This window comes from Rhinopithecus bieti, unplaced genomic scaffold (assembly GCF_001698545.2).
Source record: "Rhinopithecus bieti isolate Rb0 unplaced genomic scaffold, ASM169854v2 scaffold_28493, whole genome shotgun sequence".
NCBI classification, from domain to species: Eukaryota; Metazoa; Chordata; class Mammalia; order Primates; family Cercopithecidae; genus Rhinopithecus; species Rhinopithecus bieti.
This window is the reverse complement of record NW_016813010.1, coordinates 818,020-836,212: the sequence shown is the minus strand read 5'-3', so window position 1 is coordinate 836,212 and position 18,193 is coordinate 818,020.

Below are 18,193 nucleotides of genomic sequence, written 5' to 3'. Positions count from 1 at the left end.
ACTGGCCACTGCACTCTAGCCTGGGCAACAAGAGCAAGCCTCCAAAAAAAAAAAAAAAAAAAAAAAAAAAAAATCAAACCTTGTTTCTCTACACATTTTAGCCAGAATGCTCAAGACAGTGTTATATTTGTCAGTAGTAGAAGGATCGGACCAGGAAAAGGTGAATATATATATATGTATATACACACATATATACATACAGACACATACATATGTATGTACATATATACACAAACTAAGCAAAAAAAATCCAGTAAGATTACATCTGCCATATCATACTTTAGAACAAATGGACTTTGTAGATGGGGAGCCCACATAAGATATACTTTGCAAGATTGTAAATTTAGCATAAAAAAACAAGCATCCTTTGCCCTCAAATTCCATCTTATGCTTGAGGGTTGGTAATTTGGATGACTGGATATTCATTTGGTCTAAAAGAGCCAACTTGAAGGTAGTTAAAGAGTTTACTTTAAATCAGCATGCTTAACCAGTTCTGAGGCAGGTGTAGAAACATCAGCAATGTTGTGAAACTTTAATTTGAAAGGTTTACTCATCCTGAACATGGAGCTTTTAAATGCTATTTTCTTTGTTAGTCTTTAAAATATTAAAGTCAGTCCTTCGTTCATTTTACGTACATTTCTTCCTCTTCTCATACAAGTATGTTGTGCTTTGAGAAGTCCTCTTAAGCTGCAATTACGTTGGGATATTTTCTTTTTAATTCAAGAAATAGATGCTGAAAATCAGACTTGGATTCCTGGCTCCATACCAACAACTCACAGTTCTCTTCAGCTCTTTTCTGTTCTTTCTGTAACTGGATAGACGATGGTTACTTTTAATGGCTGCTTTGGGGCTTGAGGGGGGTGGTGCGGAATTTTATACATACACACTCACAGGAAAAGAAAGCTATTATGGACAGGAGATTGTTGAAAGGTTTACTGACTTTCATGCTGTGAAAAGAAGACACCGAGATACCTTATGCTTTTGATGCCTGAGGGCCACTAACCAAAAGGGAAGAAGAAAAACACTTTTACACGTTGTGGCTCTGATTCAAAATTCTTTTCCTTTTTTCCATCTATGGGTGCCCAAATGGGGGCAAAAAGCCAGCACCTCAATTTTTTGTTGTTGTTGAAAGGGTAACAAATGTCTTAACTTTCGTCACATATTCCCAGCAAAGTGAAAACTAAGTAAATTGAGCTTCAAGTCACTAATGTTTTCTTCCTGTTACAACCGTAGCCTCATGGTGAACTTTAGAAAAGGTTCGAATTTTCATAATAATTTTCCCTTGACATAAGTGCTCGATAATTAAACAAAATTCTTCCCCTTGAGTCAGATTTTTTTCTTCAGAGGGATAAGTCAGATTGGTTTGAAATCTGATCCAAAGTTCAATCAAATGTTATCTCTTCTTTTAAAAAAATGGTATCCAAGTCAGTCATTATATGTATTGCTTACATTTAGGAGAAACTATGAGCTCATGTTATGACCAATGCTATCGTCCTGTGAAATCTCAAATGTGCCTTGGGTTTTTTGTTTTTTTTTTTAGTTTTAAGAAAGTGAAAACTGTTATCTCAATGCACCTCATGAAACATTTTTTTCCACATCACTGTTAAAAATCTGGGATGAAATGGGACTGGGACAAGTCAGAATAGCTACTAATGGACAATTGCCAAATATCAAATCAAGTCATACAAAATACGTAAAGTCTGTACTCTCTAACTTGGATTTGTAAGAATAATTTGTCTTTTAGATGGGAAAAAGCCAACATGCACACCACACACAAGTCTCGTGGGATAGATTTAGATTTTAAGTGTTGTTGGGATTTAAATACAATGACAACAATTATAAATTAGAGAAAAAATTTAATTATTTCCATAACTTGTTGGGGTACAGGTGGTGTTTGGTTACATAAGTAAGTTCTTTAGTGGTGATTTGTGAGATTTTGGTGCACCCACAACCTGAGCAGTATACACTGTACCATGTTTGTAGTCTTTTATCCATTGTTCCCTCCCACTCTTCCCCCCAAGTCCCCCAATTCCATTGTATCATTCTTATGCCTTTGGGTCCTCATAGCTTAGCTCCCACATATCGGTAAGAACATATGATGTTTGGTTTTCCATTCCTGAGTTACCTCACTTAGAATAATAGTCTCCCATCAAGGTCCACTGCAAATATCAACATTTTAATCACTCCTTTTTATGGCTGTGTAGTCATTCCATCACTATATAGATAATATATAATTATAAACAATACATCAACCTATATAATTTATATTTATATATTAGTACTTTCATTATTGATCATCTTTACTCTATTATATATCATTTTATTATTTATATTAATTATTCTAATTTATATATTATTTATATATTATTTAATTATAATTATATAATAATTATTATATTATATATAATATATATATCACAGTTTATCCACTTATTGATTGATGGGCATTTGGGTTGGTTCCACGATTTTGCTGTTGTGAATTGTGCCACTATAAACAAGTGTGTGCAAATATCTTTTCCAAATAATGACTTCTTTTCCTCTGGGTAGATACCTAGTAGTGGGATTGCTGGATCAAATGGTAGTTCTATTTTTAATTCTTTAAGGAATCTCCACACTGTTTTCCATAGCGGCTGTACTAGTTTGCATTCCCACCAGCAGTGTAGAAGTATTCCCTGTTCACCACATCCATGCCAACATCTACCATTTTTTGATTATGGCCATTCTTGCAGGAGTAAGGGGGTATGGCATTGTGGTTTTAATTTGCATTTCCCTGATCATTAGTGATGTTGAGCATTTTTTTCATATATTTGTTGGCTATTTTTATGTCTTCTTTTGAGAATTGTCTATTCATGTCCTTAGCCCACTTTTTGATGGGAGTGTTTGTTTTTTCCTTACTGATTTGTTTGAGTCTGTTGTAGATTCTGGATATTAGGCCTTTGTGAGATGTCTAGACTGTGAAGATTATCTCCCACCCTGCAGGTTGTCTGTTTACTCTGCTGACTGTTCCTTTTGTCATGCAAAAGCTCTTTAGTTTAATTAGGTCGCAGCTATTTATCTTTGTGTTTACTGCATTTGCTTTGGGGCTCTTCATCATGAAATCTTTGCCTAAGTCAATGTCTAGAAGGGCTTTTCCAATGTTTTCTTCTAGAATTTTTATAGTTTCAGGTATTAAGTTTAAGTCCTTAATCCATCTTGAGTTGATTTTTGTATAAGGTGAGAGATGAGGATACAGTTTCGTTCTGCTACATGTGGCTAGCCAATTATCCCGGCATGATTTGTTGAAAAGGGTGTTCTTTCCCCACTTTATAGTTTTTGTTTGCTTTGTCAAAGATCAGTTGGCTATAAGTATTTGGGTTTATTTCTGAGTTCTCTATTCTCTTCCATTGGTCTATGTGCCTATTTCTAACCAGTATCATGCTGTTTTGGTTACTATGCCCTTAAAGTATAGTTTGAAATCAGGTTGTGTGATGCCTCCAGATATGTTCTTTTTGCTTAGTCTTGCTTTGACTATACAGGCTCTTTTTTGGTTCCATATGAATTAAAATTTTTTTTTTCTAATTCTGTGAAGAAAGATTGTGGTATTTTGATGGGGATTGCATTGAATTTGCAGATTGCTTTTGGCAGTATGGTCATTTTCACAATATTGATTCTACCTATCCATGAGTATGGGATGTGTTTCCATTTGTTTGTGTCATCTATGATTTCTTTCAGCAATGTTTTGTTGTTTTCCCTGTAGAGGTCTTTCAACTCCTTGGTTAAGTATATTCTTAAGTATTTTACTTTTTTTGCAGCTATTGTAAAAGGAATTGAATTCTTGATTTATTCTCTGCTTGGTCACTGTTTGTGCATAGAAGAGCTACTAATTTGTGTACATTAATATTGCATCTGGAAACTTTGCTGCACTCTTGTATCAGTTCTAGGAGCTTTCTAGAGGAGTCCTTAGGGTTTTCAAGATATATGATCAAATCATCATCAAACAGTGACAGTTTGACTTCCTCTTTACCAATTTGCATGCCCTTTATTTATTTCTCTTGTCTGATTGCTCTGGCTAGGACTTCCAGTACAGTGTTGAAGAGGAGTGGTGAAGATGGGCATAGTTGTCTTGTTCCAGTTCTCAGAGGTAATGCTTTCAACTTTTCTCCATTCAGTATTCTGTTGGCTGTGGGTTTGTCATAGATGGCTTTTATTATGTTAAACTGTGTCCCTTAAATTTTGATTTTCCTGAAAGTTTTGATCATGAAGCGAAGCTGGATTTTGTCAAATGCTTTTTCTGCATCTATTGAGATGATCATGTGACTTTTGTTTTTAATTTTATTTATGTGGTGTACCACATTTATGGACTTGCATGTGTTAAACCTTCCCTACATCCCTGGTATGAAACTCACTTGATCATGGTGGATTATCTTTTTGATTATTGTTGGATTATGTTAGCTAATATTTTGTTAAGGATTTTAGCATCAATGGTCATCAAGGATATTGGTCTGTAGTTTCCTTTTTTGGTTACATCCTTTCTTGGTTTTGGTTTCAGGATGATTCTGGCTTCATAAAATGAATTGGGGGGGTTCCTTCTTTATCCATCTCATAGAATAGTTTTGAAAATATTGGTACCAATTCTTCTTTGAATGTCTAGTAGAATTCTGCTGTGAATCTCTCTGGCCCTGGAATTTTTCTGTTGGAAATTTTTTAATTACCATTTCAGTGGTCTGTTCAGGGTATCTAATTCTTCCTGGTTTAAGCTAGGAGGCTTGTATTTTTCTTGGAATTTATCCATCTCCTCTAGGTTTTCTAGTTTATGTGCATAAAGGTGTTCATACTAGCCATGAGTGATCTTTTGTATTTCAGTTGTGTCAGTTGTAGTATCTTCTGTTTCATTTCTAGTGAGGTTATTTGGATTTTTTCTCTTCTTTTCTTGGTTTATCTTGCTAATGGTCTATCAATTTTATTTATGTTTTTAAAGAACCAGCTTTTGGTTTCATTTATCTTTTGTATTTTTCAATTTCATTTAGTTCTGCTTTGATCTTGGTAATTTCCTTTATTCTCCTAAGTCTGGGTTTGGTTTGTTCTTGTTTCTCTAGTTCCTTGAGGTGTGACCTCAGAATGTCAGTTTGTGCACTTTCAGTCTTTTTGATGTTGGTGTTTAGGGCTATGAACTTTCCTCTTAGCCTTTGCTTTATCCCAGAAGTTTTGATAGGTTTTGTCATTATTGCCATTCAGTTTGAAGAATTTTCTAATTTCTATCTCGATTTTGTTTTTAGCCCAATGCTCATTCGGGAGCAGGTTATTTAATTTCCATGTATTTGCATGATTCTGAAGATTCCTTTAAGAGTTGATTTCCAATTTTATTCCACTGTGGTCTGAGAGAGTACTTGACATAATTTCAACTTTCTTACATTTATTGAGGCTCATTTTATGGTCTATCATATGGCCTATCTTGGAGAAGTTTCCATGCACTGTTGAATAGAATGTTTATTCTGCTGTTGTTGGATGAAATGTTTCGTATATACCTGTCAAGTCCATTTGTTCCAACGTATAGTTTAAATCCATTGTTTGTTGACTTTCTGCCTTGATGGCCTGTCTAGTGTTGTCAGTGTTGTATTGAAGTCCCCCACTATTATTGGGTTGCTGTCTATTTCATTTCTTAGGTCTATTAGTAATTGTTTTACAAATTCAGGAGCTCCAATGTTAGGTGCATATAGGTTTAGGATTGTGATATTTTCATGTTGGACAAGACCTTTTATCATTGTATAATGTTCCTCTTTGTTGTTTTTAACTGCTAAGGCCTTAAAAATTGTTTTGTCTTATATAAGAATAGCTACCCCTGCTAGCTTTTGCTATTCATTTGTGTGAGATGCCTTTTTCCATCCCTTTACTTTAACTTATGTGAGTCCTTATGTGTTAGGTGGGTCTCCTGAAGGCAGCAGATAATTGGTTGGTGAGTTCTTATCCATTCTATAGTTCTGTATCTTTTAAGTGGAGCATTCAGGCCATTTACATTCAATGTTAGTATTGAAATGTGAGGTATGGTTGCATTCATCATGCTTTTTGTTGCCTGTATATTTTGTTTTTTGATTTTGTTTTGCTTTTTAACAAATATTTTTGTTTTATAGGTCCTGTGTGATTTATTCTTTAAAGATGTACTGTTTTGATTTGTTTCCAGGATTTGTTTCAATATTTAGAGCTCCTTTTAGCAGTTCTTGTAGTGGTGGCTCAGTAATGGCGAATTCCCTCAGCATTTGTTTGTCTAAGAATGACTATTTTTCCCTTCACATATGATACTTGGTTTCACTGGATACAAAATTCTTGGCTGATAACTGTTTTGTTTGAAGAGGCTGAATATAGGGACCCATTCCCTTCTAGCCTGTAGGGTTTCTGCGGAGATATCTGCTATTAATCTGATAGGTTTTCCTTTATAGGTGAGTTGGTGCTTCTGTCTCACAGTTCTTAAGGTTCTTTTCTTCATCTTAACTTTGGAAAACCTGATGACAATGTGCCTAGGCGAAGATTTTTTTGCAATGAATTTTCCAGGTGTTCTTTGTGCTTCTTGTATTCGATGTCAAGGTCTCTAGCAAGGCCAGGGAAGTTTTCCTCAATTATTCCCCTGAAAATGTTTTCCAAGCTTTTAGAATTCTCTTCTTCCTCAGAACACCGATTATTCTTAAGCTTGGTCATTAAACGTAATCCCAGACTTCTTGGAGACTTTGTTCATATTTTCTTGTTTTTTTTTCTTTGTCTGTATTGGATTGGGTTAATTCAAAGACCTTACCTTTGAGCTCTGAATTCCTTTCTTCTACTTGTTCAGTTCTATTTCTGGGACTCTCCAGGGCATTTCACATTTCTAAAAGTGTGTTCAAAGTTTCCTGAATTTTTTATGTTTTTTTTTTTTTTTCTTTAAGCTATCTGTTTCCTTGAATATTTCTCCCTTCACTTCTTGTATCATTTTTTGGATTTCCTTACATTCGGCTTTGCCTTTCTCTGGTCCCTCCTTGATCAGCTTAATAACTAACCTCCTGAATTCTTTTTCAAGTAAATCAGAGATTTCTTCTTGGTTTGGATCCATTGCTGGTGAACTAGTGTGATTCTTTGGGGATGTTGAAGAGCCTTGTTTTGTCATATTATCAGGGTTGGTTTTCTGGTTCCTTCTCATTTGGGCAAGCTCTGTCAGAGGGAAGGTCTAGTGCTGAAGGCTGTTGTTCAGATTCTTTTGTCCCACAGGGTGTTCCCTTGATGTAGTATTCTCTCACTTTCTCTATGAATGTGGCTTCCTGTTAGCTGAACTACAGTGATTGTTTTCTCTCTTCTAGGCCTAGCCACCCAGCGAGTCTACCCACCTCCGGGCTGGTAGTGGGGGTTGTCTGCACGGAGTCTTGTGATATGAACCATCTATGCATCTCTCAGCTGTGGATATCCGTGCCTGTTTTGGTGGAGGTGGTAGAGGGTGCAATGGACTCCGTGAGCATTTTTAGCTTTGGTGGTTTAATGCTCTATTTTTGTGCTGGTTGGCCTCCTGCCAGGAGGTGGTGCTTTCCAGAAAGCATCAGCTGTAGTAATATGTAGAGGGACCAGTGGTGGGTAAGCCCTAGAACTCCCAGGATTATATGCCCTTTGTCTTCTGCTACCAGGGTGGATAGGGAAGAATCATCAGGTGGGGGTGGGGTCAGGTGTATCTGGGCTGAGATTGTCTTTGGGAAGGTCTTGCTGCAGCTGCTGTTGGTGATGGGGGTGAGATTCCCAGGTCACTAGAGTAGTGTATCTAGGAGGATTATGTCTGCCTCTGCTGAGTCACGCAGGTTGTCAGGGAAGTGGAGGAAAGCCAGCAGTCACAGGCCTCACCCAGCTCCATGCAAACCAAAGGGCTGGTCTCACTCCCACCATGCCCCACCAACAGTTCCGAGTCTGTTTTTAGGTAGAGAGCATATGGGCTTTAAATATTGTCCCAGGCTATCCACCTCCCAGCTGCGAGAGAAAAGGGCTTGGTTCTTTCCTTGCCTGTGGAGTCTGTGCACCAGATTTGCACCTTCCCCTGAGTTCTGGCCGGGAGGCGACTCATCCCATTCAAATTGCTAAAAATTTCAGCTAGAGATTTCCTTCTCCCAGTGGAGTTTTACCACCTGCCCCTCTGGTCACCCACCTGATGGATCCCTGTGGTGCCAGGCAGGAATGACCTGCTAGGGGACACAGAGAGTTCCCAGGGCCTCTCTGCTGCTTCCTCTACCCCTGCATTTTGCTGGGCTCTCTAAATTGGCTCAGTTCCAGGTAAGGTCAGAAACTTCTCTCACAAACAGACCTTCAACTTCTCCAGTGTGGGTGTGTGTTTGGGAGAGGAGGGTCTCTCTTTCCCACTTCTGCAATTGGGGCACTCACAGTATTTGACGTGTCTCCCAGGTCCTGCAGAAACAGTCTTCTTCCTTCAGAGGGTCTGTGGGTCCTCTTGGGATTGCTGATTTGTTCTTGCATTAGATCTGGAGCTGACATTCACAATGTGAGCTTCTGCAAGCTGCTTTGTCCAGAGCTGCAATCTAGTCCTGCCTCCCATCCACCATGATGATCCTCTTCTCAAGGTAGAGAAATTATCACAATTTTTATTAAGTAGCAAGTTATCCTTGGTTAAAATTTGGGAAATAAACATTCATGTTGCTTCTAAAGTTACATCTATCATTGAGTCCATACAATCAAAATTTTCCTGATATTTAAAAATATATATTTTAAGAATATTTTAACATTTCCTCCTATGGAAGTTTGCAGTTCCATATATATGATTGTATGACACATGGCTGATATTTATTATGGAACCGTTTATGCATTATTCTGCCATTCAACTGAAAAAGACATAAATTTATTTCACAAAAAATTACAATCATGATGTCCAAAATGAAAGCCAAAAAAAAGCAACAGCACTACCAACAAAATCCAAAATTTCTAGGTTATTTTGCTCTTTCTTGGTCTGTGTGTGTGTGTGTGTATGTGACTGTGTGTGTTTTAAACTTTTGTCCATAGCTCTGTTTCTTTTGGACTGAGAAACATGTTATTATGTGTTTATGCTGCCACTGAAATATAAGTCTCTAATTTCTCTCAAGTTATTGTTCCTCTAACTATGTATTCAGTTTTCTAAAAGAAAGCAAACACCTGATTACTGAAATATGTTAACTATATAACAGCATACTTTTTAAAGCAGGTTTTCTATGTTGTCTTGTTTTATCCTTCTTTTATTACAGAGATATGTGGAAAATGCTATGCTCAGTTTGAAAGAAAGAAACTGAAGCACATAAGAAGGAAGTGAGTTTACTAAAATCACAGAACTAATTGATAATTAATTCTTATTTTCATTCCATACAAAGTAAAATATTAAGGAGAGTAATTGCCCTGGTTATTTCATCCCTATTTCAAGGTTGGTTCTATCTTTATTTCACAGTTGAGGAAACTGAAGTCCAGAATTAATTAACTTACCCAATTTTATGCAACTGGTAAGTAATAATCTGATGTTTTAATCTTACTAGGGCTGGCTTTAAAGGTCAGTCTTTTCAAATTGTATAGCATCTTAGACTGGTCTAGTTTTGTATTCTGAATGATACTTCACAAGTCATACCTTCCCTTATAACTTTTCTTGGTGGAGATTATGACTGCCAATTAATTGAACAAAATTTACTTCACTTGTACTAAGTATTTGTAGAAAAATAGCAACTGTGTAATTCTTTTGTAGATGGTTAAAATACACTTTTTTTTTGTTCTACTAATTGTCAAGTTGAAAAAAATCTGAATGATCTTGGTAAGAATATTGTGTCTGCTCATAATACATGTTTATTATTGCCAAAAGAAGGAATAAAACTAATCAGAATAGAATTTTAAACTCAGTTAGCAGTTTTTATCTTATTAAATATAAACTATGTGTGCCTAATATTCACATAAAATGGACACAAAAACATAATAATACAATAGCACTCTTTTAACAACTAACCTGCTTAGGAAATTACATATTACACATATTATTGATATTTCTGGGTTTCTTGCTGAAATGTGTTCTCCATCTTCTTTCTGCAAATGTAAGCACCATTCTTGCATGTACTGTTAATACTTCTCAATATATATGGCTATATACTTCAAAATATATGTATGTTTCAATATATAATATTTAGTTTTATATTGTATATTTCAAATATAAAATCACACTTTTGAGGCATAAACACATAAGACTGAGGCTGAACCAGGACAACATATAAAATCTCTGCTCCTGCCCATCATCTGAGCAACCGTCTAGTAACAAGCAACAGCAACAGAGCACTAGAAGAGGGGCAAGCAAGAGGAGAGAAGCTACATCTATGACAAAGGCATGTATGTAAGTTTGAAAGCTGAGGATAGGGCAAGAAAAAGTAGAAAATCCTTTTGACTCTGCAGCCGCTACTCTAAGCTTAGGCAATATAATTTTACTACTGCAAAAACTTTAAGACTATTGTTTCTTGAACATACTCTCAGCAAAACATACCAACAAACCAGCCAGTACCTCATACTAACAGCCTGACAAATTGATTATTTTCAGGCATGTTACTCTTTCTCTTAGTCACTACTGCTTTCTACATTGTGACCAACATTTAATCAAAATTATAAGAAAAAACTAAAAACGAATACCCATAATAAAGAAAGAAAGTTATGAAAAATACAGACACATATATAAAATCTAAATTTTAAAGGTTGGATTAAATTTTAAAATAACTCTAATTAATATATTAAAAGGTTTAATAGAAAAAAAAAAAAGAAAAGATATACAACATGAAGGAAAAATAGGACATTTCAGCAGAGATGAAAACTAGAACAAAGACTTAAATTAAAATAATACAAAGGAAACGTTAATAGCAGTGAAAAATTTACTTAAAGGGCCAACCCACAAAACAGCTAAGGAAAGGTAAACAAAATTGAAAATTTGCCAATAAAATTACTTAAATATAATCACAAAAGAGAAAAGAAGAAAACAAAGTATTCAAAACCTGTAACGAAATAAAAACAGAAAGCATCTACAGCTGTAATACAACACCAAATATTCTAACGTATATGTAATTAGAGCTCCTCAAGGAAAACAGAGAAAGAATATGGCAGAAGAAAAGCTTGAGAGAGAATAGCTAAGTAATTTCCAACAATAATAAAAGATATGAAAAAACACAGAGCCAAGAAGCTTGGGTGTCTTTTAGGAAAGCACACACAAGCATGTGCATGTACAAATAGATACAAACACACACTCCTAGATATCATATTCACATTCCTAAAAATAAAACAGAAAATAAAGGGAACATCTTGTAAGAAGCCAGAAAGAAAGCGAAATGATATACATATGAAGAAGTATAAGAAATACTGCTGACTTCTCCTGAGAAAGCATGCAAACCTGAAGACAATGGTTTTCTTTATAGTACCAAAATTTAAAAATAAAGCCAATTCAAAATCCCCTACTTAGTAAAAATATTATCCAAAACAAAGGCCAAATATAAAGTAGTATGTACATGTTATTTTGTTTTACATTTCTTATGTTACTTATATATGGGGACTAAGTGCTATGTTTTTGAGGATTCTCTGTTGATGTACATAACTAGTTCATCTATTTTATTGATTGTGGGGTATTTTATTGTATCTGTAACATCAATTTAAAATCCATTTCTTGCTGATGGATTTTCTCTGTGGTATAAGATTTGGTGTGTAATTTTCAGTTAAAGAGTATGTATTATAAATTTTTATTTTAATAGACGTTACCATATAGCTTAGCAAAGTGTTTAAAAAATGTACACTCAGCTGGGCATGGTTGCTCAAGCCTGTAATCCCAGCACCCAGGGATCACACCCTGAGACCATCATGGCTAACACAGTGAAACCCTGTCTGTACTAAAACACCAAAAAAATTAACTGGGTGTGGTTGCACACACCTGTAGTCCCAGCTGCTTGGGAGGCTATGGCAGGAGAATCACTTGAACCTGGGAGGTGGAAGGTGCAGTGAACCAAGATTGTACCACTGCCCTCCAGCCTACGTGATAGAGTGAGACTCCATCTCAAAAAAAAAAACAAAAGAAAAGAAAATTACACTCCTACTAGGAGTGTACAACAATGTTAGACAGTTATCCTGTATTCTTCCTATAATATCAAAATGTTTAACTTTTGACAAACTTATTGAAATATAGTTGGAATCTTGCTGTGATTTTAAATTACAGCTTTTATTACTAGTAAGATTGAGAATCATTTTATATGTATTGGATATTTAATTTCTACAATGACTCAGCTATTTTCATATTTCTTCAGTTTTACTAATAAGTATAATAAGTTGTCTTTCTGTTATCAATTAGGAAAGAGTTGCTATATGTTACATACATTAATTCTCTGCATTGTAAAGAGTTTCTTGCAGCCTTTTTTCACATTTTTTTGAAGGCTTTTCATGTATGGGATATTTTAGTTTCAATCTAACTAAATTTTCAATCCCTCACTTTTATGGTTTCATTTTCAGGTCCTATTTAAAATTGCTCTCTCTTTTACAGTTCTAAAGATATCTTCTTGATGTTTCAAATTTTATACTTCAAACTTGGTATATATTTTGTATGAAATGTAAAGTAGTCTATTTTCCTATAGCAAGATGTCCCCACATCATCAGATTATTTGTCATTTTTTCTCCACTGATTNTATAAATTTTTATTTTAATAGACGTTACCATATAGCTTAGCAAAGTGTTTAAAAAATGTACACTCAGCTGGGCATGGTTGCTCAAGCCTGTAATCCCAGCACCCAGGGATCACACCCTGAGACCATCATGGCTAACACAGTGAAACCCTGTCTGTACTAAAAACACCAAAAAAATTAACTGGGTGTGGTTGCACACACCTGTAGTCCCAGCTGCTTGGGAGGCTATGGCAGGAGAATCACTTGAACCTGGGAGGTGGAAGGTGCAGTGAACCAAGATTGTACCACTGCCCTCCAGCCTACGTGATAGAGTGAGACTCCATCTCAAAAAAAAAACAAAAGAAAAAGAAAATTACACTCCTACTAGGAGTGTACAACAATGTTAGACAGTTATCCTGTATTCTTCCTATAATATCAAAATGTTTAACTTTTTGACAAACTTATTGAAATATAGTTGGAATCTTGCTGTGATTTTTAAATTACAGCTTTTTATTACTAGTAAGATTGAGAATCATTTTTATATGTATTGGATATTTAATTTCTACAATGACTCAGCTATTTTCATATTTCTTCAGTTTTACTAATAAGTATAATAAGTTGTCTTTCTGTTATCAATTAGGAAAGAGTTGCTATATGTTACATACATTAATTCTCTGCATTGTAAAGAGTTTCTTGCAGTCTTTTTTCACATTTTTTTGAAGGCTTTTCATGTATGGGATATTTTAGTTTCAATCTAACTAAATTTTTCAATCCCTCACTTTTATGGTTTCATTTTCAGGTCCTATTTAAAAATTGCTCTCTCTTTTACAGTTCTAAAGATATCTTCTTGATGTTTCAAATTTTATACTTCAAACTTGGTATATATTTTTGTATGAAATGTAAAGTAGTCTTTATTTTCCTATAGCAAGATGTCCCCACATCATCAGATTATTTGTCATTTTTTCTCCACTGATTTTTCAGTTTTAAAATTTATCAATAAAATATAATGTGCATAAATTGTATAAAGGGAGAAGTTTTTACATATTATTACATATATATTAATAAAATCATAATTAAAATCAAGAAAATAAACTTATCAGTTAACCTCAAATTGTTTATTTCCTTTTGTAAAGGACAGTTTCCCATTCTCTGCCCACTCTACTCTGCCCACTCTACTCTGCCCACTCTGCCCATATGCAAACACTTTATACATATGTGTGTGTGTGTATATATATATATATATAAATGCAAACACATTTATAAATGCAAAAACATATATAAATGCGAAGACAAAATGTCTGCCCATATGCAAACACTTTATATATATATATATACATTCTCCTTCAGGAAAGCCAATATCCTGTATATTATGCTGCTTGAAATTGCCACACAGCCCACTTATGATCTGCTCACTTATTTTTAGTATTTATTTTGTGTGTTTTATTTTGGATGCTTACTATTGCTGTGTCTTCAGGTTCACCAATCGTTCAGCTCACAAGTCTAATCTGTTGTTAATCTCAATCTGTGTGTGTTTTATTTATCCAAGTTACTTTATTTTTCATTTCTAGAAACTTGTTACAGTGTATTTTCTATATCTTGCATTTCTATATAAAACATGGTCCATATACCTTCTTGAACATTTGGAATATATGTTTTATATAATTTGTTTTTGTATCCTTTAATACTAATTAATTTCTGTTGAATAATTTTCCTCATTACTATTGATATTCCTTTCTGCTTTTTTGCATACCTGGAAATTTTTATGTGGTGCCAGACATTAGGAATTTTACCTTGAATGATGGATACTTTTGTACTTCTGCAAATAAGTTTAAGCTTATTATTGGTGTGCACTTAAGTGGCTTGAAAACAGATTATTCCTTTCAAGTTCTGCATTGAAATTTGCTGTAAGGGTCAGGATCAGAGCAGTCTTTAGTCTAGAATTAAATATGACTCACTGTTAAGGCAGACACTTCTAAACATACTCCCTGAATTGCAAACTTTTGGCCGGGCATGGGACTCATGCCTGTAATCCCAGCACTTTGGGAGACTGAGGCTGGTGGATCACTTGAGGTCAAGAGTTCAAGAACAGCCTGGCCAACAAGGTGAAATCCGATCTCTACTAAACATACAAAAACTTAGCCAGATGTGTGGTGGTGGATGCCTGTAATCCCGGCTACTCAGGAGGCTGAGACCGGAGAATCGCTTTAACCTGGAAGGTGGAGGTTGCAGTAAGCTGAGATGGCACCACTGCCCTCCAGCCTGGGTGACAGAGTGAGACTCCGTCTCAAAAAAAGGAAAATTAATTACAAGCTTTCTCCAATCTGGTTGATGGAAACACAAACTGCTTGTGGTTCCTTGTCAACTTCAGGAATTGTTTTCTCTAATTTTCTCAGGTGAATGTTTCCTGAGCCTCAGGAAATTTCTGACTGAGTGAGGACAGAAGCTCAGAACTCTGCCTTTTTGTGGTTTTTGTTGTTTTCTCCTTACTGGTCCTCAAATCTGTGAATTCTAGCTATTGACCCTCCCACCTCACTTCCTGGACTCACAACTTTATCTCTTCACCTCAAGGAGACTGTTAGATTCTAACAGGTCCTCCCCTTCCCTGCTTTTTTCAAGGCTTAGATATATTTTTCTGGGCATCAATCTTGTGCAATCACAAGCTCCCTTTGTTTGTTTCCCTTCTCTCAGGGATGACCGTCCTGCACTGCCTAATATCTGATAACTGAAAATGATTTTCTCACATATTTTTCAGTTTTTTAGTGGTGTTAGGCTCAGAGGGCAAAAGGGCAAATACAGTCCTTGTTACCATTTCTTCACAGAAGTGAAAGATTTTTTTTTACTTTATTTATGTATTTATTTTTGATGGAGTCTCTTTCTATTGCCATGCTGGACTGCAATGGCGCGATCTCAACTCACTGCAACCTCCGCTTCCCAGGTTCAATCTATTCTCCTGCCTCAGCCTCCCAAGTAGCTGGGATTACAGGCGTGTGCCACCACGCCTGGCTAATTTCTGTATTTTTTAGTAGAGACGGGGTTTCGCCATCTTGGCCAGGATGGTCTCTATCTCTTGACCTTGTGATTCGCCCACCTTGGTCTCGCAAAGTGCTGGGACTATAGGCATGAACCACCCCACCTGGCCAATCTTCTGTCATTTTTAACATTTCCATATGTGTGGCTTTCTGTTCTGAACTATCCATCTACTTTATCTGTCTCTATAGAAATTCTACAGTCTGTTCATTCTATATAATTATGAAAACATTTCATGTTTTAATAGAGAAATTGCATTTTCAATTCAAGTTTATTCTTCTTTAAAAGTTGTTTTATGGATTCATAACCCTATTTTTAATATAAAATTTAAAATTAGCTTGCCCAAATTCATAAAAAAATTTGTTGTGATTTTGATTGAAATTACATTGAATTTAGAAATTAACTTTGAGAAACTTAAAAATATTAAACATTCCCCCATTTCATGAGCATAATTTTTCCTTCTATTTTTTAAAGTAGTCTTAAAATGTATAAATGTTTAAATAAATCTTAAGTATTTTCTAATATTTTATTATTTTTTTATTTTTAATTAACTTTTAAATTTTTATGCTTTCAATGGCAATTCCTGACTAAGTTTTAATTACCAGGGAGCAAATTAATTTTATGGATTATATCAATAAAATTGTTAAATTTCTTATTATTCCATAGTCTGTTCATACAATGTTATCCTCTATGAATTGACATAATGGTCATTCCTTTCCATACATATGTGGATATATATGGAATTATACACATTCATTTATTTTTCTAGTCTTACAGTATTTTTTATGCTAAGCAATAATGCCAGGAATACTGTCCTTGTTTCTTTAATTATTAATTTAATTAGGTATGTTAATAGAGTATTTTGAATCGAATAGCTTCATACATCCATAAAACCCAACCTGATCAATTTTTAAAATAAATAGCTAGACTTGAGTTGATACCTTATACCGTGTGTCTGCCATGAGACTGACTGTAGAACTCCAACCACCATGGAGTAGTTGAACTCCATAATCCATTGCTTCATCTGCAGTAAGGCCATGCTTCCCAAGGCCACAGCTTTCTGACAGCAAATGATTAAGCATACCAGGGATATAATAATAACATGAGACCAATCCTGGAAAGAGTAGACTCCTCTGATGGTAGATTTTGGCTCAAACTCTCTCTGAAAGTCTTTTTACAGCATTCTTAAACTTCATTATTTGATGCTTCTCCTGTCTTCATTCCCCCTTTTCTTCACTCAGGATCAGAATTACATTCTGGTGTACTGGATCTCCCAGTCTTTTCTTGCTTCTTCTCCATTTTTCTCTCACAGATATGTCCCCTGATAAAATTCTTGTATGGCTCATCTAATGTTGATATCTGCTTCTTGGAAGAACTAGACTAACACAAGTGATGCCACAACCGGAGTAGTCTGAGTAAACAGGTTACAAGACTGGGATTTGGAACTGACTCACTCACTGCCCAACAAACAGGATGGCATCTTGGTTGGTATATAGGGCATAGATGTCACCTAACACAATATGTTGGTTTAATAGCTGTACTAATAGTAACCTGGGAAAATGTTTACTTAGAGGAAATTCTATGACAGGTATATAGATGTGAACATTTGAAAAATATGGGAGTAGTAATGCCTACAAAGACAGTAGGGTTGGCTGGTTACTGCTACATTGTATTGAAGCTCTGCAGAGAATAATGAGACTGAGCACTATTAATAGGAAGTTAATGGCAACATTTATATATCATCATGTAAGGCCAGAAACCCATCAAAGGATTATATTCAATGGGAAAACCAAGTGGATGCAACATTTATTAAGGCCATGTAAATAAACCATAAATAAAATTCTAAGCCCCCCAATCACCTAAATGTACCCCTTCTCTCAACAAGCGCATTCCAAAGTTAACCTGAAAAACCAGTTCAAGCCATAGTGGGAATGAGTGGGTGGGGGGGCAAACATGCCTCACTATAACCTCCTCCCTTTTGGAATTACTGATAAAACAGACCTTTTAAGTCTGACAAGAAACATTTACAATCTATTTTCTCTGAAGCCTTCTACCAGGAAGCTTCATCTGCAAGATAAAACCTTGGTCATCATAACCTCTTATTGTAACCTAGACATTCCTTTATTTAGATAATAACTGTTTCCTATGGCCATATCACCCTGGATGCACCTGATCTCATCTGATAATAACTCCTTTAACCACTGCCAAACAAAAAATCTTTAAATTTACCTATGACGTAGAAGCTCCTACTTCAAGTCTTTCCATCTTTCCAAATCAATCCAAAGTACATCTTGCATATATTTATTGGTGTCTCATGTCTCCATAAAATTTATTAAAGCAAGCTGTACCTTGATCACCTTGGGCACATGTCATCAGGATCTTCTGAAGCTGAGTCACAGATGCGTCCTTAACCGTGACAAGCTAGACTTTCCAAATTAATTTAGACCTGCTTCACATACCTTTGGTTTACAGCCACAAGAAATATTATAAGAGAGGCACCAGTATCACTAAGTATGTTGATGGTTCTCTTCTGCAGGAGAGGATGG